This window comes from Silurus meridionalis, chromosome 10, assembly GCF_014805685.1.
Source record: "Silurus meridionalis isolate SWU-2019-XX chromosome 10, ASM1480568v1, whole genome shotgun sequence".
Classification (NCBI taxonomy): Eukaryota; Metazoa; Chordata; class Actinopteri; order Siluriformes; family Siluridae; genus Silurus; species Silurus meridionalis.
Window position 1 is genome coordinate 8,685,282 of NC_060893.1, and position 26,115 is coordinate 8,711,396.

Consider the following 26,115-nt stretch of genomic DNA (forward strand, 5'->3'; position numbering starts at 1 on the left):
TTCACAGCCAGTGGATCAGTGCAGATATCTCCGCTCTGATCCACTAGCTCTGTGCTCACCTTGCTCTGTGCTATGGGGAATACACTCCTACGACCTTACCGCTCGGCGAGCCCTTTTTCACACAACACCGTCCAATCTTCTGCCTTAACTAAAGTGTGTGCTGTATACTGATACTGAATATGTGAGGGAATGTGTCTGTACCTTCACATATCCTTTGATGGCATGTGTTAGGGGTCTAGTCAATTCTGTGGGGATGCATGGACTTGTCTGGGTTTTTTTCATGTATTTTTGACAATGTAGATGAAGCTAATCCTACAATCACCAAGATTATTGTAGGGGGGAAAAAAAAGAATTAAAAAATATATATTTTTCTTTAATTAATGTCAATTAATACTTGGACATCACTTTGCAATGTGTAGGTGTGAGTGTGTTGCACAAAACTCCCGACCACTTCCTAAGGAACTGCTCACACTCTTGTTGACTTTTGTTGTCCTGTATATCTATTGAAATCAAATCCTTGCACAGTGAATTCCACTGTGACTTGCACTGTGTGAAAGAGCTTTACTGGAGCCGTGGGTTGCACATCACTATCCAGCTATCTCACTCAAGATAATCTCACTGTGCACAAGGCTGCTCTGATGTGTTTTCTTTTTCGGATGCCACTACTGAGTTGAACATGGCAGAAAACCCTCCCAGATGCTGCTGTAGCCATTACGTGCTCCATTCATCAAGCTATAAGAAGCTTCTGCGTCACACCCTCCGTTATAGAAACAACAATTTCTGCTGAGCCGCCAGCTCGTCCACACGAGCGCGTTTTAAATATTACATGATACGCAGATTTATGATTTCACCCATTTACTGCGCTGATTTATTTACTTTCGTCATTAAGAGTGCAGCCTAAAAAAGCAGCGAAGCTGGAAATGTAATTTGTAGCTCTTGTGCGGCTGGTAAGTGAAGTGCGCTTTGATGCAATCTGCACAAATTAAAAGGGCCTAAAAATAGCAATGTCCTGAAACAGTTTTTTTTGCTTTAGCTATGAAAAAGACAATTAATTTTCAAGTCAATTTATTTTTTAAATAATTGGTCAAACTAGTAAAAATGAGAGGTCTTTTGTGCAACCTTTTGTGTGCGTGAATGTATGTGTGTTAGAGAGGTTTCTATGCCAGGAACAGTATCGAAATCCTTTTTGTTTTTCCTTCTCCCCAACACACCTACACTTTCCATCATCTCCTAGAACAACGTGTCCTACTTGTGATAATCATTTAACATTTCCTCCACAGCATACAGTGAGCTTTATTCAAACTCATTACATACTAGGGAAGAGGAGCTCTCGCAATTCCTGCTCCTCTCTACACCATACAATTTACACACACATACACTCACTTAATCACACTCTCATTCACACTGCCCTTACACACTCACAACTCACACAACCCGTACACTTTCACCACACACACCCCTCACACTGCTCTAACACACTCACACTGTTTCCACATACTCACCACAAACCCACTCAGACTGCCCTCTCATATTTCTCACTCACTCTGCCCTCATACACTCACCAATCTGCTCTTATTTGCCCACCATTCACATACACATTCCTTAAACACTTACCCACTCACACAGCCTACACACACTCATCACTAACCAGTCACACTTCCCTCACACACTCACTCTGCACTCACACAAAATCATCACTTACACATTCACCATTTACACTGTCCTCACACACTCACCGATCACACTACCTTCACACACTCACACCACCCACACTTCGCTCAAACACTTAACACTTACACCAAACTCACACATCCACCCCTCACAGTGCTCTCACACACTCACCACTCATACATCCCTCACACACACACTGCCCTCACACAATCACATCACTTACACGCTCACCATTCACCCTGCCCTCACTCACTTACCACTCACACTTCGCTCTTACATTCACACTACTCTCTCTCACACACACACACCACTCACACTCTCAGCTTCTCTCTTAGCTTCTTAGCATCATATTTGTGATTTTTCTCACCAGACTGACGGTTTTGGCTCTGGTTAAGCACTGGAACTCATCAGTGATGTTAACACGCACCTGTCAAACTGCATTCATCCACTCCCCAATCACACTCTTCTCCAGTTTTATTCGCTTCACCTCAGTAGTAAACATCGCCGTATTTCATTCGATATGAATCTCATTCTGTACATTACTTACAATCTGACCAGTTTGATTAAGTAACTAATTTCAAGCATGAGCACGATACAACACAGCACAATACGATCAAGATCATTCGATCCAGTCGTGCATATGCTGTATCTAATTATAGTAATCATATATAAAACGTGTTTAAGACTATTGGAAGGCAGAATAATGGCGTGTTCTACTCTGTCTGATGACACACACATCACATGCTTGATATAGTGCAGTTATGAGGGCTGCTCTTTCTGTGTGCCTGATTAAACATGGACATTTTTTTAGGGGAGCTGATGGGAATTTACTGTGGGTTATCATTCAGGAAGTTGCAAGCTGGTGTGTTTAATCAACTGATCGGTATCAGGGACTTCACCATGCTCAAGACCAGACCCTGGTGTTTCATCAGCTCGTTTAAAACACAGAGGCTGAATCCCAGACAGCTTCATAACTATAACTCTCTCAGCCTGCCTGCCAGCTCCAAATTGTTCTGTCGCTTGTGACAGAAGTGAAAGAACTTATCTCCTCGCTTACAAGCACAATGTCTGAGGGGAGGGAGAGAGAGAAAGAGGGAGAGAGAGGGGGGGGGGGGAATGTAAAGTTTCCATATTACATGTAGCCTCTCTCTCCCTCTCTCTTTCTCCTTTCTTACTTCTCATTTATTGTTTATTTAAAGTCACAATTATTGCATTCAATATTCAGCACATAGTTCCTCGGCTTCAGACGCCAGTCACAGGAAAGACAGTGCCAAGATTCTTCAGGGAGAAAATTCTATTACATGAATGTGATTTATGATACAGAGACATCCATACTCGCTTGATTAAAAGTGATATTCGCCATATGTTGTGGTTCTCACCTGAAACAATTACAGTAAAAGCTTCGAAGTGAAGAGAGGCCATTTCTCCTGCTTCCCACGCCTTTGTAAGCACACTCCCTGCGCTCGGTGTGCCTGAGAGCTCGCTGTACTTGCACGTGTACACACACACACACACACGCACACACGCACACACACACGCACGCACGCACGCACGCACGCACGCACACAAACACATATACACATACACACATACACACATACACACCAGAGATAAAAAGTAATGAAATACAAATACTTCGTTACTGTACTTAAGTAGATTTTTCTGGCATCAGTACTTTACTTTTGCTATTTGTTTTTTTGGACAACTTTTTACGTTCACTCATTAAATCTTTTACACAAATATCTGTATTTTCTTCTTCTACTACAAATATCTGTATTTTCTACTTTTCAAACCAGACTCGTTACTTTAGTTTTAATCTATTTGGTGACATGATCAATATTTTTTCTTCTCACTGCGCACCGATTTCAGCCCATCAACCTATTTTTTGTCTTGGGTGGCTTTTTCAATCTACCACTGGTGTATCATTTCCTGGCTCTCACACACCACAGACGTAGACTAGCCTGCAAAGCTAACAACAAGAAGGCAACAAGAAGTATGGGGTTAATGTGGATGAGACAGAGGGAGTCAGCGATGAAAACATGACAGAGCACAGAGACATTCCTGATCACCTGATCATCATCATCTTTTCTCTGCTTGTTTTTTTAATATGGTGGTTGTTCAGCCTGGATACATTCATTAGGTAACAAACATTTTAAATTATTTTTTTAATTAATATATTAATATGATGTAATATGATGTACCAGCGTGACACTAAAATAAAAACAGTAAAACCCAACAGTAAGAGCCCAAACTTCTTCACTTTTACGCATGTTTGTATTAAAATCCTTGTAAGGACATCTAGCTAATTATGCTATGCCTAAACCTTCACCCAACCCTCACTAACCAAAGGTCTGCCATGTTATTAATATTTACCAATGGAAATCTGCAGTTTTTGTAAAAACAAAGTTCTCCTCATGGTGAGCAGCTCAGGTTGCAATAAGGAGACTGAGAAGTTTGATTTCCCTACCCTTATAAAGACATTTGGTCATTACCAAGATATAAACACACATACAAACACACACACACACACATACACACACACACACACACACACACACACACACACAACACACACACTTCCTATGAGCACATTCTATTAACCCTAGCTCCCTAACAATAAACCAATTCTCAGTGCTCTCAAACATGCAGAATTACATCAGTTGTTCTCTCACACCCAAACAGTCTTTGCACATGAATTGGGATTTTGACATAAGTGAAATAAAGTCTAAAGCTGTTCATAAAGAAGGCTTATATGAAGAAATAAACATACTGAATTATTAAATCCTCCATCTTCCTTCTGCGGCGGTCAGCCTGGGCTTCATTGCTTCAGTGTTTGAAACTAATCAAATTGCTTATTATTTACACCAACTTGTAAAAACATGTGAACAGAAAAGGGGAATCCCAGGCTGATAATAAAGGAGTGATGAGTAAATGCTGACCCATGTGTATCACTTCATCTAGTCCATGGGATTCTGGTGAAGAACAGAGAACATGGAACGAACATGACCTAGATCAGACCAACAATCAGACTTTGAAATGGGTCAGATCTGATCTGCGCTTGGGCCACGAAAAACCTTAAATATGGTTTCATTTGACCCACAACACAAATTGTCATTGTAATTATTTGTTTCATTCTCTGTCGCAAACTTAAAAAACACTTTTTGTTTATGTTAGAAATAGAGATTTAAATGAAAATCGTATTTATCACACACTTTTATCATACATCCTGTATTATGTGCAAATTTTTCATAGAAAATGGTATTTCTACTTTGTATTTCTCACCGTCATTGTGATTAGGGTTGTGTTACTTACATGTGGACCTCCGAGATAGTAAAGGTGATCGAGTCCTTTCACCATGTGTTTATTCAAATAATTTTTCATCAATCGCTGATTGATTATTAACAATCAATTCAACAATTGCAACACACAACATATATACCGCATATAAAACTTTGTGAAAACTTGCTTTCTTGGCTATTCAAAGTCAAGGGGAATATATAGCAAAACCAGACATGTCAATATGTTCACTGATGGATATGTAAATGTGATCGATACATATGCAAATAATAATTGATCTACTCTGTTTGCACCCGGCAATGATAGTGTACATTCTTAGAGTCTGTATGAGGACAGACAAACCTGCGGCACTGGCAGCTTTTAATCGCATATTTGAGACAAAGGCTGAGTTGAGTGGAAATACTGCTGGCTGCCTAAAGGGCCTCACTCAGCCTTGTCTGGCCCTCAGAGGTGTCCCCCAAGACTGCCTGAACAGAAAAGCTAATTGGGCTCTCCATTAATGCCAGTAGAATACACACACACACACACACACACACACACGTGCACAGAGAGAACAGAGTGAACTCTCCACGTCAGCACTTCAGTCTCTTCAATCACGACTCAGGTTTCAGCGGCTTCAGCAGACTGTTTAACTTTTAAACTCGTACACTAGCACGTGTCATGTTGGTCAAAGTTGCTGATATTGGATTGACCAAAAAAAAAAAAAAAAGCGAAATTGGACCATTATGGTAAACATGTCACAATGTTTTTTGCGACAGACTATCTAGGCTTCAGGCAACGTACGAGTACATGAATAAAAGTAATTAGGAAATATTACCCAAAACTCTTTGATTAGAAACTCAATTCCATGTACACAATGCACATCAACAATCACATGACACCACTGTAGGAGAAGAACCGAATCTTTCCATCTGCGTTATTCCGCTTCACTTGCTGATAGACTCATCACAGAAATTATGTCATCAGTGTTTCTGTACATGAGTCATCACACACCATGACAAATTCCAGCTCTGATTTAGGGAGTTGTTGGAAACGCTATGACACTCATTACACCTGGTAACGGCAGATGAAATGTTAATTTAATTCAGGGCTGTAATTAGTCTACGGGAGCTGATCCGGCGATCAAGATGGAAAGACGTTTTGAGTAGTCTCCCTGGCTGCTTTGTTCATCTGTTAGCACTCATTTTTTCTCTCATTTATACATTTGATTATTTTTTTTTTGTTCTCTCTGGGGCTCCTGACAATAATGTTAACTTACAGGAAACCGTTATGAGAAATCAGATGAATTTGGCTTCTTCGTGATTATCAGTCCTTGTACAGCCATGCGTGGGCTCATGTGAGCCTGCGTGTTCGGCTGCGCTGTGTTTATGAGAACGAGTGTAATATGTAGATGATCAAGCAGGTCCAGGTTTCATCAGTGTGCGAGCACAGGGATCAGATTAGAGTGTGTCTCTGTGGTTGAGCCCCAGTCAAATCACACTGCATTATCACCTGGCCCTGGAACTAATATAAAAGTGAAACAATTTCCAGCAACCCATCTCATTACAAAGCGCAGACCCTCTGGAGAATAACGATGAGACTAGGGGGCTTAGTATCAGTATGCAGATATCCTGTTTGTGGCTATGTATGTGTGTGTGTGAGACTGTGTGTGCGCGGAGTGTATAAATGTGTCTGCCATTATTTAAGGGAAAGCACAGCATGCCTGTATGTGTGTGTCCTATTATTCAAGAAAGGATATTGAGAGCAGCTCACATCCATCTTCTATCTGTTTCTACACTGAAATTGTATATAACTGTCAAATGTTTGCTCACACACACACAAACTCATGAAAGAAAGAACTTCATATCCATCATATCCAGCATAACTAATAGTTCAGTGAATTGTACTTTTTCATGTGGTAGGTGGAACTCTCAGCAGTGTGCAATATTTGAAGCCAAATTCAAATACCTTTTGTACTACATCACACTCTCGGCACACGTGCACTCGACGCACATCCAGCTCACCTGACAAACACCGAAGTGCCACAGCGCACAATCGCGTTCGGTTTGCAAGATAAACTCGCATCTGTATTTGTTCAACCCAAAACAATATGTACTATTTTTGTATTGCCTGCTCGAACATTTATTTTGTGTTGTAAACTTCGCCCCTAAAGAATAAAAACTTCTGCTGCATTTTATTTATTTTTGTGTGCGTTTTTTTTCTTTTCTTATTCCAGTGCGTAAATGTGTAGAAGCTTGCATGGGATGCGGGCTGCTTTATTTATGACAGACCTTATTAGATGTTATTCTTGGCGCGTGTATATCTACATCACAGAGGAGCAGTGCAGCAGCCCTGAACTCTCTCTCATGAAAGCGCTCTGTCATCTACTTACCCGTTTGCCCCACCGAGAACGTGCTTCCGGTCCAACACTGACCTTTCCCATCAGATAGCCAACACTCTCCCTCTCTTCTCCTCTCCTCTCACTTTTTCTCTCCCCCTACATTAAAAATTCATAAATTCATTGGGAAAGAAAGGGAGAAAGAGGAAAAGAAAAAGAGAGAGAAAGAGGGGAGCTTCATGTCCTCTATTCCCTATAACTCTCTTCTTACATTCTATCCTTTTAAATCTCTTTTGTTCTACTATTAAGAAAAGCGAGTCTCTCTCTCTCTCTCTCTCTCTCTCTCTCTCTCTCTCTCTCTCTCTCTCTCTCTCTAAGAGCATGAATAAAACAAAGGCTATGATGTGGAATATTTCAGCATTTTCATCCTAATCTCTTATCTGTATGACTGATTGCTAGAAAGAGTTTTGAGAAAAGAGCAAAAGAAAAAACTGGAAACTCGCTTATCATTGGAATCTAAGGGCAGCTATTGATGACAAATGTGTATTTTTATTGGACATTTTCAAGAATTTTTTTCTCGAATGTTCTATATAAATCTATATAATCTTAAGGGTTTTTTTATTTTGTTCACTTGGAAGAATCTGTGGTTACTTGTGGTTACTTCAAAACTGCAGAGACCTTGTTTTTGTGCCGATCATGTGTAGATACCACAAAAATGCCTCTGAAAGGTGTTAGTAATTGGAAATAGTGAGAGAAAGCTGACTAAAAGCATATTTTGTTCGTTATTGTTAGTGCGTAACGGTTGTAGTTTTGAACAAGTGTCATAGTGTAGAGTTTTGTAAACATTTTATTACATGAGCACAACGACAGCCATTACAATTCGATTAGATTAGACTAAATTAGATTCTAGTTTATTGTCAATGTGCAGAGAACAAGTACAGAGCCAATGAAATGCAGTTAGCATCTAACCAGAAGAACAAATACAATATATAGCTATATATAGATATATAGATGTAGATATATAGATATATAGATGTATAGATATATAGTATACTATATATCAGGTATAAATAAGTGAAAATAAATGGTGTGGTCCAAATATAGAGGTGCATTGTGCAGAGAAATTAGGTAAAATTGTCCAGTGACCATCAGGCAACCAAAAGGGATCACATAGTATTTATAGTGTAGTGCAAATGACAAGAGATGACAGAGTGCAAACAGCATTAGTTATGTACTATGCAATGTAGTCTTTTGTTTTTTTTTAGGATTGATCAGAATGAAAATGTACAGTTCAGTGTCAAAGACGATAATGGGTTCAATACTGTACTTTTTGTGTAAGCATTTGTTAAAATTGTAGTATGTGGTAATCACAAATGCAGATGTGGTACATAAAGGTTTGAGTATTCCTTTAACATCTGTGCGACTCTAGTATGCCTTTGGCAGGGTCATTAAACTTAGTGAAGCTCTCTCTCTCTCTCTCTCTCTCTCTCTCTCTCTCTCTCTCTCTCGCTACCTTTCTTCTCTGAGACACACAGACCCCCGGAATAAGCCACTGTTTAGAGAGGATTAAAGGAACTGACATTCATGTCTTGGTGTAATATGGACATAGAAATAGTACATTGCAGACACTCAGGCTCGCATCCATGTCACTGTGAGGAAGAGCAGCCTTACTCTCCTTCACTGTAGTCTTCACTCTCTCCACATTCGTCACACACTTCGCCTCACACAGCTGACACAAACTCAGTTCAACTAGCATTTATCTGCTTGTGTGTTTGCTTCATAATCAAAAAATGTAGTGTGTGAATTTCTTGTTTGCATAAGTTTTGACAGTTTTTTTTAAATGCAGGGCCATGGTTTAAGTTTAAGTGTGTGTGTGTGTGTGTGTGTGTGTGTGTGTATCCACATGTGACTATTCGCATTATGGACATAAGTGATGACGGAGGCCAAAAAACCCATCGCAGTGTGACTTCCTGACGCTAGTCAGAAGACCACAGCTCATGCAGCTGTTGAGAACATCTGTGGCGGAGAGTGAACCTTTTTCTGTCCTGCCTCTCTCACTCTCTCAATCTGGCCAAAACAGCTGGGCTCCTTTAGCACTGAGCTCCGATTTCTATAAGGCATTTTTCATAATTAAACCTGTGGGAATGCACAGTGCTCCGGAGCCATCACTGAGTTTGGGGAGGATGATGCTGTCCCGCTGTGCTTTGTACTGTAGGTACAGCTAAACACCACTTTCAAACACACTAATCACTTTTACTGACTCTGTTTATTCCATTGATGTGCCATTGTGTATTAACTGGTTCAAATATTTCTTTACTGGATGCATATACATTCATGATAAAAAGACTGAGAATAAATGTCTGGATTTGAAGAACAGTTGCTGCTTACTTTGCTCTGTATCTTTTCATAGTTTTTAATAAAAACAGTTCAAATATTCTGAATAACAAGAGCAGCATTTCAGTATTTTTTGCATATGTCTACAAAATATGAAATAAAGTATAGACTGACACTGAGTATTTATAAACATCCTTTATTTCATTCAGCCAGGGATTTTTTTTTTTTTTACTGTTAGTGAAACTTGGATCATGTTGTGCTTTATTTGGAGGTTTGGAGGAGCTTTCTTCCCTGTTTGCCCATCATCTTGCAATTTTTTATCTGTTTTTTTTCCTTTTTGTAAAGCTGAGGCAGCTTTAGATGGCAGACTGTGGACAAAGTTGTGGTCTTAAGGAATGATACGGAGCTAAAAGAATAGAAAAGACAGATGGGGGAGGAAGAGGGAGTTATCTGTCTTACTCTTTCTGCTCTCCCAAATCACACTCCTCTTTTTTCACTTTTCTCTCTCCTCTCCGTCTCCAGCTCTCTCTCTTTCTCTCTCCCTCGCTCTCTCTCTCAAGACAAAGAGACACAGGCTGGGACGTGTATCACACAGCACTTGGGAAACCACCAATAAAGTCTGCTGCATTGTCTAATATATCTGCTGGCAGGGCTGGATATAATGTATATTGTTGGTGCAGTATTGGAGCGCAGTGGCTTGTTGTAGTTTGATTGTGGAAGCTTTACATAAGGGTATTAGGCTCTAATGCAGTCGTATCTCAAGCTCACAGAAAACTGGGCCTTGCGTCGTCGTATGCATTTGTTATTTCCAAAGAGGATTGTGCATCACTACCGTAAGACAAATAGCCCAGTAAAATTAGACATTGTAGACACTCTGTGTGTGTGTGTGTGTGTATGTGTGTGTGTGTGTGTGTGTGTGTGTGTATATATATATATTTTATATATATATATATATATATATATATATATATATATATATATATATATATATATATATATATATTTTTTTTTTTTAATTTATATACAGTATATACATGCAAATATATATATATATATATATATATATATATATATATATATATATATATATATATATATATATATATATATATATATATACTATATGCATGTATATACTGTATATAAATCACTACAAGTCTGAGAGACTAAATGTGTACATGTTCATGCACTGCATGTGTTTATGTTTGTGCATATGGAATATAAGTGTGTGTATGATATTTTGGGTGTCTGAAGGTTGTGTATGTGTTGGAAGGGTAGTACGTAATTATGAAGGCATTGGCTTTGGCTTCATGATGCCTCTCTCTAATTAGCCTGAGTTGAGGGAGAATAATTTATTGAGAGAGGAATCCTTTTGTTAGAATAAAGCCCTGCAGGCCTCTAGAGAATTACACATGGCTTTGTGTGTGTGTGTGTGTGTGTGTGTGTGTGTGTGTGTGTGTGTGTGTGTATGGTTGAGTGGGTATGAGCTTATTTGCCTACATTCACTGTTGTACCTTCCCCTATGCCTAAGGGGTGTGTATGCGTGTGCATGTGTAGACGTGTGTACAACACGCTCCTCGGACCAAAACAATGTATCTACAGTGTAATGAGCAATCTGTATGTTCTGCTCTGCATCCATGTTTCCATTTCTGTGCTGTTCCTGTGCAATGGAAAATGAATGTAGCCAATATCACACACTATGAGCTCCACTCAAACACAGACATTCAGAAAGAAAGTCCAGTGTCGTCACTTTCTTTCTGACAGCCTTGATGGACAGCTGTCTGCAACATCTGCTGCGTTATTTATTTATTTTTTTCAAATAAAGAAAAAATGAAGAGCAAAATCCCATAGCCTTAAATCGACCCGATAAGACCACTCAGGGGTGTTCGCTGAACAAAATCAATATTACAATCCATAATCCTTTTTTTCTCAGGATGTTACAGAACATCAATCATTGTCCTGCTTTTCCACAGTCCCTACAGTCTGCTCTACACACCGCCTCGACAAGAAAGGGGATGTTTTAAAGGTGTAGTACTGATAAGTTCCATTAGATTTAGACGTTTAAAACTTAGCTTTGTCTTGTTCATGTGCACGCACAAACACACACACACACACACACACACACACACACACACACACACACACATAAACACACACACACACACACACACACACACACACACACACACACACACACACACACACAGTATATATACATAATCTAAACTGTGGACCTGTACATAGGGCCAATATGGATGTTTATTAATGCAAACCAAAACCACAGGGTTTCTCTCTCTCTCTCTCTCTCTCTCTCTCTCTCTCTCTCTCTCTCTCTCTCTCTCTCTCTCTCTCTTTCTTTCTTTGAGTAATGACCTAGGCAGAAGAGAGGAACTGCCATGCCTGATCATTCATCTTCATAGCTTCAATACTCAATCAGTGAGCTAATTGCAGAGCAGAGTGAGGAGCAAAAATCATGGCTGGTCTAATAGCCATTTGGGAATACACTATGTGAACATGCCGAGAGAGAGAGGTAGATAGAGAAAGAGAGAGAGAGAAATAGAGAAAGAGAGAGAGAGAGAGAGAGAGAGAGAGAGAGAGAGAGAGAGAGAGAGAGAGAGAGAGAGAGAGAGAGAGAGAGAGAGATAGTGTTTGGGAAAGATTAAGAAAATTTCCTCCATATTTGTGCCAATATGTGAAGGATAAAACTCCTGCAAATGAGCACGACATGTTTCTTAATTTAACCACAGGCTCTGTGCTATTTTTTAAACACTCAGGAAGTTTAGAAGTTTAGATACTGAAAAGAATATTATTCTAAAAAAAAATTGTTGTTAAAAAGACTTGTAATCCTATCTACTTAGTGGGAGAGAAAAAGCGAGCTTAAAGAGAAAGGAAAATGCTAACAGAAGCATGTGTAATGTGTTACCATGCGTGTGTGTGTGTGTGTGTGTGTGTGTGTGTGTGTGTAGTGTAAGTTCTGTGTGTAAATCAGGACTACAGAGTACACCACTCTGCTCGTTCTCTTGCACTAAAGCGGACTGCACCAGCACCTCACTGCGAAAACCTGAGTTATTTGTGGATTGTGAACCCATGAGCTTTCACTCACATTCAAACCACTATTTCAATGGCTTCCTGAATGTACAAACATCGCTCGTCCCCCTGCAGAATGCTAGTATTACTGACAGAAACGTGTTTCTTTCGGAAATAAAAAGCTTCTGTTCTTAAAATACATAACTTTTGTGAGAATAGGCATATACATTAGAGCTTTGGCCATCATTGATCAAGAGTCCTTCTGTGTGTCCTTTAATCCCTTAATATAAGGATACACACACACACACACACACACACACACACACACACACACACATACAGGAGCGGATATCTGAAGAGGGCAGCCCTGTGTGCAGCCTGCGGAGGTGCTGTCATTGATTCATGCCTACAGAGAGAGGGGATTGATTTAAATGTGATTTCCTATTTCCTATCTCCTAATTGAAATAAACTGTAAAGCTTGCTGCTATCAATAGGCTTTACTGTAAATAGGCATTGGCCAGGAGGGGATCGAGTATCCCGGAGACAGCAGCAAACATGCATGTCTTAGCTATGCTGCTGTAGTGTTCTTTCGCTTTCTCTTACCCACACACACACACACACACACACACACACACACACACACACACACACACACAAACACACATGCACACACACCTTATAAGGACATCCAATAGCAAAATTATTAATGCATCAGAATAATGTTATAATTAAACTTTAATCTCAGTTTCAGTTATATTTAATATCATTACATTTGTAATAAAAGCTGTAGTTTTCATAAATTTAAAAAAAAAAAAAAAAAAAAAAAGAGGTTTTGGTCTTAGGGACTAGTCAAAATTGGCAGATATTTTTTATTCTTGTAGAGACCTTTAGTACCTATCAAAAGTTATTTTATATGTACACATATATAAATCCATTATTATTCACTATTATTTAATTATGTCCTTTTTAAACTTATATGTAATTATGCTTGCAAGGTGCTATGCCCCTATTTTGAAAGAGGATTTTTATTTTATCTCCAACTAAATTGTTATGGAAAGTAGCCCTACTCTACATCCTCATTGTTTGTGAATTCATTTGGTCACGTGTCGCTCCAAGTCTAATAATCCGTATCATATCATATTCTAGCAAATTAGATTTTTGATATCTCTTACATTTATTAATCAAATTGTCAATTTAAAATGGTATCATATCATGAGGAAATCTAAGGTTCATACGTGTAAAAGACACACACACACACACACACACACACACACACACACACACACACTATCCTCCATCTGTCTGACTCTTTGTCAGTATACATAAGTAGTATGCGCAAAGTCCAGCTCTCAGTGCATTATCAGTGTTTATTTGTCTCCTCTCATCCTCAGTCAAATCAATAAACTCTATGACCCTTGTTTTTATGGGTTCGCAATTATATTCTTTTATTATTACATATTTACATAGACACTGTGTAATATCATTCGCTGGCTTCTAAAGTTTTATGAGAAGCACGCTAATTACGGTGTTTGTTTTGGTGAGTGTGTGACCGGCGTGACAGAGCCTGAGTCACGCCTGCTGCATTGGCCTGCTATAAATAGGGACCACAGAAGGCCCTCCTGTCGTGCATGTTCTGCAATGCAGAGAAGCACAGTGGGAATTCTGGGAGAATGAGTCCAAAGCTGCTAGGATGTGGTCACAGGGCAAGGCTGTGTCATTCACAAATCAGGTGATGTCACCAAGGGGTCTAATATACCTGACTCATATACCTGAGAAGACCTAAAATAGGAAACTGTACCATAGGCAATTCATTCAGCAGCATAAATTTGAGCAATAAAAACAGCCGGCTGAACAGCAAGTGAGTTATTAAATGACTGAAAATAAATGCATTTCATTTAATAAATCTAAGTTAAAAATCTGATATTATTTGAGGTTTTGGCTCTGCATGGGGAAAAAAAGCTTTGGGGTATGAAATAGTGAATGGTGTGGGTTTCTATTAAAGGAGCCTTATGTATATTTCCATGCACATTACTGTGCATAGTGCATCACAGCACCAATGTCCTTCAGCTCTCTTCCATCATCCCCCCACCCCAACTCTCTCTCTCTCTCTCTCTCTCTCTCTCTCTCTCTCTCTCTCTCTCTCTCTCTCTCTCTCTCTTTTCTCTCGCTCTCTCTCAATGGGTTATGTCCTCTCTGCTCCTCGCCCCCAGGTGGGATGTCTCCCTCAGCAGATGATGTGATTAGGGCTGCAGTGGCCTGGCCACCTTTTCACCCACATATACATTTGTGTCACTCTCGCCATGTCCCAGTCTTTATTTCATTATGACCGGGCATCCAGCCACAAGGGGACTTCATATGAGAAGGCCATACGTCTCTTTCAGCAGATGTCCTAACAGTTCTGTGATAGTATAGAAATCAGCTTCATTATCTCTGTCATGCCCTCTTTTCCACTGTCAGCATGCAGTTTCTTATTAGAGTACAATAAAGACAGACAAACTGTTTTTTTGGTGAAAATGGATAAAACTTTAAATTGGATATCATTCGTGAATGAAGCAGTTTATTGCAGTATTTGTTCCGTGACTCGCACTTACATAAGAAAGCCCCCATCCTTCTTTTTTTTCTTCTCAATCTCCAGCTGTTTTTGTCTTCCTTTGTCTGCCTTTGGTTATCCATCATGTCTGAACACAGCGCAGGTGGTGTTGTAAACTTTCACTGCATTTTTTTCCCGAAGGTGATAGACTGTAGCACTTGCTCTTGACTACCACACACACACGCACACACACACACACGCAAGCACACGCAAGCACATTGTCACTCAGTACTGGATGTCAGAAGCAGCTGGCTCACAATGTTAAAGAACAGAGAGTGTGAATAAGATCTAACCCCTTCCTGCTCCTGAAAAATATTCTCTTCTCTCCTCTAGATGGGTGGAAAACGTGAGTAGAGAAATAAAGGACAGTCGCAGAAATCAATATGCACGACTGGACGGCTGGTCATTTGTATTCTACATGTGCTGCTTGGGAAAAGACGCAGAGACAGGAGTTAGAAAAGCAAAGGTTAATTTCATACATCAACTTCCATCTGCATATTTTTTTCTGAAAGTGTGGTGTGATATATATATATATATATATATATATATATATATATATATATATATATATATATATATATATATATATATATAAATAAATACGTTAGGGTTATTCATGTTAATGGCAAAGTTAGGACAGATTTGGCTTTATCTGCCTTCTATAAATGGTTTAGTAAAGACAAAGTGGTACACGTCAAAGTCAGAATTAGCCATATTATACCCAACTTTTACTTTCAATTTATCAGTGACTTATTTTTTATTCACATTTTTTCAGCATGGTCCAAAACAGGAAAATGCAAGCAATCCTATATTGTATTATAGCCTTATATTTCTAAGTGTTATTTTCCTTTTCAGTCACACGACTTTCCTCACAAAACTGCTAGCATATAGGGCTATATATATATATATATATATATATATATATATATATATATATATATATATATATATATATATATATATAAACGTATATATATATATATATATATGTATATAAACGTTTGGCAGGCCACATAATGACGGCCCTTTAATGGGTATAATGTGTCATCGGTGAATGCTAGCACAGCGCAAAGTGATAAACATCAGTAACTAAATCCCCACAGGGGCGGAAAAGTTCCAGCCTGAGACGCCATTGTTCTGCATCCTCGACAAACCTACAGTATGCAAAGGCTTCCTCAAGGAAACAATCAAATACTCTGCTGTCCCTGGCACCGGTTCTCTATTGACTGCGACTGGGCTGCATTAGGCATTCAAATACATTCAATATTTAAAAAAAAGAGTGTGTTTTTATGATACCATTGTAGAACCTGGGCTTGCACATGTCCCCATGTTCTACATTAACTAGCAGAGGTAGTTTGAATGCTAACTGTAGCAGATTATTGTGGGATGTGTAGTATTGAAGAATGGGAGTCCTTTTTTTTTTTCTAAATAATCCATTTTGAGAGGCGTCTATGTCCCTTTCTCAACAATTGTGTTTGTTATCAGAAAAATGCACAGGAAAGAAATACATCTGCCGTTGCTTATTTCTACAACCTATTTCTATTTCTGTTATGGATTCACTGCTACACTCTTTTCTAGATTGTTGTAGAAGAAAAAAAACAAGCACCTAGTGTCGGATTTTCACTGTGCCGTTTTCCACTGGTTTTCACTGGCCATGATTTTGATTGATTTAATAGACTTTAGACTCTTTTTCCTTAAGTTGAGCTCTGTTTTTAACATTTATCACACACATTTCATAACTCAGTGAGCTGCGATATATTTGTCATATGTACTTTGAGTGCTGATCAGCGTTCAGTAGCCTTGCAATCATTAAAGGGTAAAGTTCTTGGGAAATGAACACTAATACCTAATTGTGTTCTTCTTCTTCTTCTTCTTCCACTAACAAAATCTATAGCAGCACATAGGATTATTCCCTTTGACACACTGAAAGGATAAACACGGATTTGGCTATACACTTGTTTCTGCATTAAAAAAATTCATGACAAACATACCGAACTAACAAAGGCGATATCTCTGCACCATTTCCAAATAATATTGACAAAATTTATTTTCTATAGAACATCATTTAGTGTTATGGCCAACAGGAAGTGAGGACATATTTTGGAAACACACTTGACCCAGACCTTACAGTATATATCACTAGCACTGAAGGTATGACAACAGTTGACAACAAACAATTCAGCATTCACACTCTGGCAGCTTTATTTGTGCATTTAAAGCTATACTTGTTTCAGCTGTCTTTAAGGTAATATCATTAACCAGCGATGATAGTTTTCAGCAACATCACCAGCCCAAGTACAACTCAAAAACCACACAAATTAGCTAAAACAAAAACATAAAAAAAAAGACTTTCTATAAAACATCATCTTAGCAACTCAATAGTGTTTTTAAATAAGCCAAATCAAAACTGTTCTTTCTTCTGCACATCCTTTTGTTAGTGAAAACAAACATGGGGCAAGTGTATCCATGCCCCAGTGGACACTTGTTGCAGTTCCTATTTCTGACCACTAGGTGTAAAAATAATTCTATGGAAGATAAGTGGGGCAGTGAGCTTCCCAAGTGCGCCACCATTGCTCTAGAAAGGAAAGTGAATCAACATCGACATATATATTTTTGTAAAAATCGGAGATAAATAGTAATTGTAAAATGTATTTGCGTTATGAAATAGACCTTTAATTTTTATTGGCCGATTAATGTAAATGGTGCGGTTTCTTAGCCCACCTGCACCTATAAATGAATAACCACTGTATAAATCAGAGACCAAATCTTGTACTTGCTTTACACACCAATGAGGTCACTGTGTCTGTATCTATCTGAGGGACCTAATTCACATGAAATAATGTGCAATGTAACACACATCTTTTGTCCTTTATCTAGCACATTCCATATGCCAGCCTTTAAATCATATTAAACCTGAAATTATTCTCATATATTCTTCATGTGTAGACATGTAGTAGAGTTATATTTTTTGTGAAGTCTATATAGCCTGAAGGCTTAAACTTAACGTCTATTTTGAAATATGTATTTTAAAAATATATTTTTCAATCAGTTACTTGTACTGTGTACCTGTTATTGTCCCCAGAAGAGTCGAGTCTTGACCTAGGTATATAAATCTGTACACTGTCGTAGACTGCGTGTATCGCACTGCTCCACTTTTTGTTCCTGGTATGTACACCTTCAGATGCTACGAAACGTTCTTGTCTTTGTGAGTGTGCTGCTGGGCTTAAAATACATCTGAATGTGATGTTTGGTGTTACTTACAGGGATACATAGAAGTTTTTTTCTGTTTGCTCTGTTTCTAACTGCTGCGCTTGCTGGTCTGGTGTTCCTGTTAGACCTTGGGTAACCACAAGCTTTTAAAGTTTTTTTTTCTTCTTTTAATGTTTTCACTTCTTGTCCTTGGACTCAGAGCTGATCAGTGCATTTTCAGCCACGGGTGTAATGTTCTGATCACTCCTAGCTTGTGTTACACTGGATAGTGTGAGTCATATAGCGACACTAATCAGGCTTCCGGTGAACTTTAATGTCTAGATTACCAATCACCTTTCTGAATTAGGAATGATCAGGGAAGGCCAATTTGTGGTCTTCTGTGTCCTTCTGTGTGAATGTGACCTACAGTAATTACTCAGACTTGATATTTCCATCCTTTTAACCCTCTGGAGGATGTTCAGCGGTCTCTTCTTCCATGTACAGGTTATAAGGAGATGAACAGATTATCCAGTTGTATAGCTGTGTGACTATCGAAGATATATATTCGTGTTATTATATATTGTGGAAAAAAATTTGCAGACTTTATGAGTGAAAAATACATTACATAGAAAGTGTGTTGCTGAGAGTAATGTATGTAGATTAGATATTTGGACCTTGACTTATAAGTCAAGCTTGCTTTGTGAGGTGGTGCTCGAACACTTATGATTGCAACTTGTGGCAGAAATAAAGATCTAAATTTTAGCTGTATAAATTGTAGCTATTCTTCATAAATATTCTTCATAAGTAAACAGTTTGAATACATTATATATCCAGCCACACAACAACAAAGTTGTTTGAGTATGGTGAAATTATGTGCTGGAAATCAACTACATGTAATCAGTGTTCTAACGAAAACCCGTAACAATATATTATAATATAATATAATATAATATTATACAATATAATATAATATAATACAATATAATAGAATATAATATATCATGGAAATGAATTGGTATGGTGTTGGTACACATTTTCTTTGCTATGACATAAAACAACTTTACCCATAAAACAAATATATTTTACACGTCATACATTTTTATGTTATCACTATGTAATACAATATTTTAAATATATATGTTCAGCAAAAGCAGAAAGTAAGGATTGTAATCATATTGAAAAATCACTTGACAGTAATTATTCATTTTATTTGTATAACACTCCAAACAGGAAGACTGTCATGCAGCTATAATGAATAATATTATTGATTATTATGGAATCAGAATTCTTTCTGAAATTGAAGGTCTTGATCAAAATGTGGGAGATATAAAGATTCCATAATTTAGACAGAAAAAGTGTGGTCTAAACCGTTTAAACTAAATAAACCAAATTTGAGACACACCAAGACACACATTTTTTTATTTGAAGGCTCATGTAAACTGAAACAAGCAAGAGGACAACTTTAACATCGGAACAAAACTATACTAATAAAGAGGTGATGCTCAGGAAGACTTTTTCAAACCATACTAATTTCTCACAGGGCTGTTTATTCTTACCAGATGTTCATCTTGTTTTTTTGTTTTTTATGTGAGGATTTGAGGGACCCCTTTATCTTCTATCTTCACTCTGTTTCCAGGGTAGTGGCTAAAAAGAAAACAGTCGAACGGAACTTAAAGCGATTCAAAGGTCAAATGTGCAGCAGTTTCATCTTGCTGAAAAATTGATAATTGATTTTTGACTGTTAGCTAGCTAATATTTTGTTTCTTCCTGAAATTAGCTGGTAATGTCAGCTGGTTAGCACAATAAATCAGGGCTACAAGTTCTGTTTCTTTCTTCTATGAAGAAAAAAGGTTCTGCCCAATCACATAAAACAAGTGTGAAACACCCAAAGAAATACATAATATAGGCAAATGTATTGGGACACCTGATTTTTCCAAACATAAGTGGTAAAGTTGGACAATTGTATAGGGTGTCTTCGGATGTGGTAGCATTATAAATTCCATTTACTTAAACTAGGAGACCCAAAAATGGTCCAGCATGACAATGCCCCTGTGCACAAAGCCAGTTTAAAAAAGATATGGCTTTCATGGAGTAAATGGAAGGTCTTGAGTGGCCTGCTATAGAGTTCTGGGATAAATTTGAATGCTTCACAGCCACACTCCAAAATCTAGTGGAACATCTTCCCAGAAGATACATATACATAGTTTATAGTCAGGTGTCCAAAAACATTTGTCCAAACAGTGTAAATATACTGTATATTTCTTTTTTGCAAAACTTACCTTAAAATGTAATTTTGATTTTGGTTGCAGTAGAAAGGGAATCTCTACCAGTTGATAAATGTCTTCCAGTGTTTCATTTCCACTGCCTTTACGATTACAAAACTGTTCTGATCATCCAGTTTTAGAAAAGGTCAGCTCTAATAGCACATGGCTTTGTACAGAGCGAATGACACAAAGTGTAAAAAATAATCGCAAAACATTTCATGCTGCTAAGTGCCCTTCTGACAGCTTCATTCAGAATGGCACATTTCCTCTATACCTGTCAGCACATGATATCCAGTGCTGTAGTTTTTGTCATATTAAAAAATTCTGTGAACTCAAAGTACATCAGCGGGTGCAGTATGAATAGCTGACCCTCACCAGAGGCCATTGATACCGGGATTTGTTATCAAATGTTCCTGATATATTCCTATATTGTTAATAGTAAGGTTGATGATGTAACCAATATCAAGGGCATTTCATGTAAATGTAGGTTAAGGCTTTTTGTTTTCAGCGTGTGTCTGTGGCCAAGACAAACCGTCTGGTGTCTGTTGTATAGTTTCAGGTTAAATACAAAAAAAAGCCTGTGTAGGCAGTTTGCTTCCTTTTTCCTCATGGTGGAGACGATATGAGGCAGGTCTCTTAAATGGAACATTAAATCGTGTCATTTACTTATTTTTCTGCATCGCACCTCTGACCGCACACTGACTTTCCCCTTCTCGCATACACACCGAAGAACCAATCAGAAAAGCATTAAGCATTACTAATTTAATTTCACACACACACACACACACACACACACACACACACACACACACACACACACACACACACACACTACATGCAAGCTACACTCTATGCTTTACAAATTTAAAATGAATTTATTTATGGAAGATCCACCGTGAGTTTTTAATTGAATAATGGTGTTTTGGAATCTAATCCACACGAACAACATTCCCAATTGTTGTACTGGATTAACTAAAAGACTTTAGTTCTTTTCTTTAGTATTCTCTTTCAGTAGTACTCTTACATCTCACCTGTCTGTACTGTGATATTGTTAGCTGCTAAATGCCAGGTCTTTAAATGTATTAATGTCTCTTGCTCTCTCTCCAGTTCATTGTTCTTCTTTTTGTCTGTCTCCATCCCTCTAATGTGTGTCAAGTGCCTGCTTTAATTGCTGCCATTTTTTGTTCAGCTCTGTCTCTGTGTGTGTGTGTGTGTGTGTGTGTGTGTGTGTGTGTGTGTGTGTGTGTGTGTGTGCGCATGTTTGGATTGCACATTCCTCTGAAACCTCAGTGACCAAGTCTTTGTGTGTTAAAATTCACTCAGGTTGCACAAATGGAAAGATGTTTTTCTGGAACATGTCCAGAGTTCCAAGTTGCACTTTTGTACCCTGTGTGTTTGTGGGTACAATTCACTCTTTCTTTCTTAAAGAGTATAAATGCTGCATTTCCAGTTTCAAATGTGTATTGCTGTATTTAAATAAATAAATCCATTATTATTATTGCTAATATTATTATTTGTATTACTATTATTATTATTAGTAGTAGTGGTAATTGTAGTAGAATGAGTAGTAAAAATATCCATTATTTTAACATCAACATTAGTAACTAATAACTTTTTTTTATAACATTTATTTAATCATGTTTGTCTCTACAAATTTCAAGTCATATAAGCTCCTCAAAGCAATAAATACATAGGCCTAAACACACACACACACACACACACACACACACACACACACACACACACACACACAAACACAAACACACACAAACACACACACTTAGTGTTTTACATTTTTAGACTTTTTTATTTACAATAAATGAGTATAGGACCGAATAAATGATAAATGAACAAAAAAAAGTAATGGAGAAAGATAGAAAGACAGAAAGACAAACCCAGTTAAAAGGAGAAAAGAGTGTGAGATGAGATGAGAATGACATGAGTGAGTGACAGCAGCTTACAGGTGCTCTGTGAGTGTCGCTCTGTTTGTGTATATTATTTAAGAGAAGTCATTGGAGAGATCATGTACCGCTTAATATTTTATCATCTCTCTCTCTCTCTCTCTCTGAGCTCTGACGGCACACAGTGAACTGCACTTACCCATCCAACCCCCATACCTCTCTCTCTCTCTCTCTCTCTCTCTCTCTCACACACACTCTCTTACTCTCTCTCGGGTGTCGGCACTCGGTCCGTGTTTCCGCTGGCTGGATAGCGTTACTGGCTGTTTCCTCATATTAGCAGAGCTATCAGGTCGAGCCATCGATCCTCTACTGAGAGCGCTCTGAGGAGAAGCCCTTCACTATACTGCTGCTGTCTTCTTCACTCCGGATAGTAGTGGGGTGTGTGTGTGTGTGTGTGTGTGTGTATGCGTGTATGGTGGGAAGGGTGGCCCAGAGAGCTGCATATATACAGTAAATGTGTGTGTGTGTGTGTGTGTGTGTGTGTGTGTGTGTGTGTGTGTGTGTGTGTGTGTGTGTGTGTGTGTGTGTGTGCCTCTATTTATCTGTCACATTCGGTGTGTGAGACATGTAAATAGATGTGTGCTTATACAGAACACACAGTAACAGCTTTTGTCATTTACTTCATTAGTTCAGTAAGTATGGTAGTGCAAGTAATATAACACACACACACACACACACACACACACACACAGACACACACACAGACAATTAGTTCCTGCTAATGTTTACTAAATTCATTAGTCTATTAATGGTCATAAATACAGACCCTAATTTACTATATAGTACTTCCAGAAATCCATGAATAATCTTATTTTGTTCTGTTTGAACTGAATTTGTAAATATTGAATATGTTTTTAGATACAGCGAACCATCGTTTTGTTGAATAAAACTTGAAAGTTTGAAGGAACTTTCTTTTCTCATTTTTGTGATTGGAATATGTGATGGAGTAGGACGACAGCCTTTCTCCAGGATTTCCATTGGATATTCGTACATCCAGATTTGGACGTGCCATCAGAGCATGATTAACTGGATAGATTAGATAGATTAGATAGATAGATAGATAGATAGATAGATAGATAGATAGATAGATAGATAGATAGATAGACAGACAGACAGACAGACAGACAGACAGACAGACAGACAGACAGACCTCATTGGCATCTATACTGTTCTGAAGTAGAACAGACATTTACAGTTAGTAAGTGGAGGCTGATGACTTTGAAGTATTAATTTCAATAACATACCATTTTTTCATGCCCAGAGTTTTCCTGTAAATCTTAAACACCTCATTGTTGTTGTTGTTGTTGTTGTTGATCTTGAAGTTGAAGACAGTTCCGAGAATGGAAGAACAGCAGGAGCTTGGGTGTACATATCAGAGTATTGCACTGAAGGTTTCCAAAGTTAGGATGTGAGAATCTAAAAAAAAACAAAACCTTAATCTCTCTCTCTCTCTCTCACACACACACACACACACACACACACATTAGCTTTAGATCCCCTGGCATGGCTGAAGTCTGGTCTCCGAGTACCGCTGCAGCGGTGAGTCAGGTGCAGTGCGCCGCTCTCAGCACGCTCCCCGGCGGCGTGTTCCGGCGTTCCTGCCGTCCTTATCGCTTCATTCATTTTGCGAGCGTCCGCGGGTCATTCCAACGAGTAAATGGAAGTTAATTACACACGTGTATAATTTGTTTATCACGAACGACGACTGTTCGAATGAGACTAATTTATCTGGGAAATTAGACCTTAATTATATCAATAAGAGCATTAATTATCCGGTCCTATAGCACGCCGCTGCCTCAGTTTGTATAGGAATTGTACAGTAAACAATAATGGTCCATAAATTAATATGCTTAGCAGCTATAAATAGTCATTGTTTATAGCAGACGCATGTACATGAAAGGGGCTAGTGTATGTAATTGCTATGTGTAGTTAATCCTATACAATAGCTACTGCTGTCCATCTGTCAGCGTGGGGAAGGTGCTATATTTCACAGGCCGGGGTGCAGAACGAGCTGGAAAGCGGTGTTAGAGCACACCAGTGGCCGCATTGGGTACTGCAGCTACCTGGGTGTCTGACCAGACCTTTACTGTGCAGGTGTGCGTTGTGTTTTGTTTCTCTTTCTTTCAATCGCTCTTTTCATATAACATCAGTATCAAACGTTTCATCATATCAGCCAAGCCCTGCAAAACTTTTTTTTCCTGCACTGGAAACGTGCATCCTCTGTAATCACTATTTCATTAGGTTTACCTGTAAGTGAAGCGTCTCACCCTGGCTTACCTCATGGCTGACCCTGGCCCTGTCTGTGTGCACTAATGAATAGCTACATAAGAGAAAGTTAATGGCCATTCATAAAGCCACAGGCTGAGTGTGATTGATGTCTGTTCATTAAAAGCCTGTGTTGAGATACTATCTGTGCTATCTGTCATTCAACACTCAGATCAACCTCAACTCCTGCCTCTCACTCACACGGAAGTTTTTTTTAATGCATATATGAATACTGTAAAGGATGTTTTGCACTGGGGCTGTCATCTCGGCCCTGCTGATACCCTCTTAATAATCCCAGTGCAAATGATGTTATGGATATAATCCAATTTCTGCAATTTTAGGTACATTTGATAGAGAGGTACACTTATTTCGAAGTATTTGAGTCATTTTCTTTAGAATTTTACACCCACAAAACTGTAATAACACTTTTTTGTTAAATAAACAGCAGATTGAAGAACTGTATAAAAAGCCCAGTCCAATTGATTAATTGGTTGTACTCGTGCTTAAATTATTGAGCTTCAGATAAGGAACTAGCACTTCAACAACAATAACATGTCCTAGCCAGCTAAGAGGAATACAGCTGATTGAAGCACTAATAATGAGGGACCTCTATTTGTATAGTTGTACAATTGTAGGTCTAATTCCTTTTCTTTTTCCTTTTGAGCCTTGCATTTGTGCAGAAACACAGTGTGGTGCCAGTACTAGTCTGTTTGATTAGCTGCAGTCAGAAGTCAAATGTCTGTGTGTGTGTGTGTGTGTGTGTGTGTGTGTGTGTGTGTGTGTGTGGAATGTGATCTCACTGTAATCAGTTAAGCCAGCTGACAGAGCGGTGCACATTATTGTGTTATCTATATCAGACGCAGGGCTGTGTCCGTGTCTTTGCATGATGATGGACCTGAGCAACGGTGACTGGAGTTAATGGCTTTTTAAATGTCATGGAATGTCACAGAATGATAAAATGGGAATCGGTTATCCCAGGTTAGAGTGCTCATCTCTCTGAGAGAGGTAGGCTTGTTTACGTGTTTAGTCATTCTCTGGTTCTCCACTTTTCTCTTTCTGTCCCGTCAACCCTCTTACGTCCTCCCTCCCTAACACACACCCAGAAATGTGACAGGATTTAGTGTGTATGCATTGTGATCCAGAGTGTTAGAGTGTGACGTCTTGTGAGTGAGTTGAGTAAGCGAGTGTGTGACAGGTGAA

The 26,115-nt window shown here is 38.6% G+C and overlaps 1 protein-coding gene across 5 annotated transcripts in view; it reads left to right on the plus strand.

The window, feature by feature from the left end:
- mafb (v-maf avian musculoaponeurotic fibrosarcoma oncogene homolog b (paralog b)) overlaps positions 1–26,115 on the plus strand; it is a 62,674-nt gene that overhangs the window by 20,760 nt on the left and 15,799 nt on the right. Inside the window, exons 3-4 of one of the 5 annotated variants that reach the window (XR_006927153.1) lie at positions 15,570–15,702; positions 17,131–17,212. The exons of 1 other annotated variant lie outside the window; for it this stretch is intronic. The gene's annotated coding sequence lies outside the window, so the exon portion shown is untranslated. Of the gene's footprint in view, positions 1–9,216; positions 9,346–15,569; positions 15,703–16,339; positions 16,468–17,130; positions 17,213–26,115 lie in introns of those variants that run through there. 3 more of the 5 variants (XR_006927152.1, XR_006927151.1, XM_046859332.1) reach the window with 3 other exon arrangements.